Source organism: Dasypus novemcinctus, chromosome 4 (genome assembly GCF_030445035.2).
Source record: "Dasypus novemcinctus isolate mDasNov1 chromosome 4, mDasNov1.1.hap2, whole genome shotgun sequence".
NCBI lineage: Eukaryota > Metazoa > Chordata > Mammalia > Cingulata > Dasypodidae > Dasypus > Dasypus novemcinctus.
Window position 1 is genome coordinate 72,657,489 of NC_080676.1, and position 2,974 is coordinate 72,660,462.

The window sequence follows — 2,974 nt, forward strand, 5'->3', positions numbered from 1 at the left end:
TCCTTACATGGCAGGGCACTCCTTGCACGCATCAGCACTGCACGTGGGCCAGCATCACATGGGTCAAGGAGGCCTGGGGTTTGAACCGCGAACCTCCCATGTGGTAGGCAGATGCCCTAACCACTGGGCCAAGTCCACTTCCCTCAATGTTTTCTTGACATCGTTTATCTCTTTAGCCATATTGTCTTTCAACTCATTAATTAGATTTTGGAAATTTGTGTGTATCTTGGTGATTACTTGTCTCCAGTCCTGGGTCTCTTCTAGAATTTTGATATATTGCTTTTCGTGGGCCATTTCTTCTATTTTCTTAGTATGGATTGTAATTTTTTGCTGATGTCTAGGCATCTGATTAGGATGGTGAGTTTAGTCAGGTGTTCAATTTCTCTCTTTTTCTTAGGGATTTAGTGGTGGGAGACTGTGTTACTGTTCTCCTTTGATTCTTGGTTCAACTTCTTCTGGGTCGTTATCATTGTCCTTGTTAGTTGCTAAAATCTGGAACCTGGACTGTAATGGGTTGCAGACCCACTTCCAAGGGCCTTGGGGAGGGAGGCTGTAAAGGTCAGAAAAAGCCTCTCATTTATTTACTTTTAATTTCTGCACATGCACTTCCACATTCTGCCAGAAGATGGCGCTCTTTGACAGCCCTCTCAGTCCAAATCCTTTCTGGATCGTGTTCTCTGAGACAGGGATCAGATCAATGTGATAGAGGATCCTGCCTGGAGGCTAAGAACCTCGCAATTCAAACTTTCTCAGAGGTTTTGTTCTCCAACCTTTGCTGGCAGCTCCTTCCCTTTTCCTGGGTAGGATCTAATTCACAGCTGTCTGTATCCTCAACAATCAGTGAGTACAGAGGGAAATTGAAAGGGTTGCATCTCTTCAGTCCCTTGTGGGCTCCCAAGACAAACAGTGGTGCAGCTCCCCCCAGCCTGGAAGGGCTCTTGGGACACAGCGACCAAATCTGTGGGTCAAAGCTGAGTCTGTGTTGGGCTGTGTCCCTGTCTCTCCCCTTTCCTGTGGAGGTGGAGCTCTGTGTTCCCCTTGTCTGTAGCTGCTGGGCCCAAGGCCTGAAAATTCAAAAATATCTATAGAGTGTGGGAGGGTGCCAGCAGTTGCAGCTGTGGCTTTTAACTCAGTTTTGCCTTCACAATCCTTTGCCTTTTTCCCTCTCTTTTGGGCATTGATCAGCCTTCCCCAGGTGTCCTAAACCTTAGAAGATTTTTTCCAGGTCGTTTCTGCCTGTCCTCTAGCTATTTTTCTGGAAGAGAAGAGAGTCCTTGTCTTTAGTCAGCCGTCTTCCTGAAAATCTTGTACAGTGTTCTTGTCTCTGGAGTTTCAAAAAAGTTGTTTCAGACAGTTCCTGCCTATTTAATAGTTGTTTCGGTGGAAGTCCTGAGTCCTTGAACACCCACTTCTCCATCTTCCCCAGAAGTCCCCCTGCCCAATTTTTGCATTCTTGACAAAGTAGTTTCAAAAAAAATAAATGTGTGGGGAAAATGGAGAAAATGATAGGAAGAAATTCTACATCATAGATCTGTCCTGCTTTGAGAAGATCTTATTTATAGTGAGATAAGTACTTCAAGTTTCATTTTTAATTTTAAAAAATTAAAAATGAAATTTTAAATTTCAAAATTAAAAGTAGAAAATGCAAAATTAAGATTTTTCACCTGATTAATGGTAATAGGATACCAATCAGTCCTTCCTCGGGGAATGGTCTCCCTAATGCCCTCATTGGTAACAATGCAGATCTTAAGTGCATCTCCAGTGGACACATCTCTCTCTGCTGCAAAAATAAAAACATTTTTTCACCAGCTGCATGGCTTTGTCCAAGGACAGCAGAACATGCTCCACATTCTGCATATTCTTAAAACCAACCTCGTTGCCAACTAGGAACTGAAAATTGGCACTTGCTGAGCCTCCAGCCTTCAAGGAGTCTCTCTGGTAAGATCTTACTGGATCAAAGTTGTATATGACTCCTGTCCTTTCTTTTTTTATTTTAAGACTTATTTTTTTAAATTTATTTCCCCCTCCACCCCTGCTGTCTGTTCTCTGTGTCCATTCACTGTGTGTTCTCTGTCCGCTTGCATTCTTACCAGGCGGCATTGGGAATCTGCGTTATCTTTTTGTTGTGTCATCTTGCTGCGTCAGCTCTCCATGTGCGCAGTGCCACTCCTGGGCGGGCTGCGTTTTTCACGCAGGGCGACTCTCCTTGGGGGGCACACTCCTTGTGCGTGGGGCACCCCTGTGTGGCACAGCACTCCTTGCACATGGCAGCATTGCACATGGGCCAGCTCACCACACGGGTCAGGAGGCCCCAGGTATCAAATCCTGGACCTCCTATATGGTAGGCGGACACTCTATCAGTTGAGCCACTTCCATTTCCCTCTTCTTTTCTTTAAGTCCACCAATGATGTAAGCATAATGTGGAAAGAAGCATCATGAACAAAGTATTATTGTAGACAGCTTTGTAGCAATTGCTCCCATCGTCATGGCCTTAATATTAGAACACTTAAACATCTTTAATCTTGTTTCAATAACTTTCGTTAGTGTGCAACAGTTTCCATAAAAAAACGCTGCATCCAGTGATTATTTTGTCTGTTATTTTATAACATTTGGGGCTGACCTGGGTATGCTTCACTCAATTGAGTGTCAGAAGCAACAATTGAAAACTCCCCAGCAATTGCAAATAGACTACATCCATTGGAAGCATACACTGAAAAGCAAAGCAGTAAGCCTCCATCCCCAGGTCTAGGACCCAAGTACATAGATTCTGAGGACAATATCACAGCTCCAGCTCTAACTCCTGCTGCTTCTCAATTGATTTTTGACTAGGATGCTGTAGCAGTTTGATATGGTTATGAATTTCAAAAATAGATATTGGATTATGTTTGTAATCTGATCTGTACCTGATTGAGTTATGATTAGGGCTTTAATTGGGCAATGTCATTAGGGCATTGAGTCCCCACCCACCAAGGAG

At 43.7% G+C, this 2,974-nt stretch overlaps 1 pseudogene; it reads right to left on the reverse strand.

The window, feature by feature from the left end:
* Positions 1–420: 420 nt before the first annotated feature.
* LOC101427047 (proteasome subunit beta type-1 pseudogene) lies at positions 421–2,762 on the reverse strand (annotated as a pseudogene).
* Between the last annotated feature and the right edge of the window lie 212 nt (positions 2,763–2,974).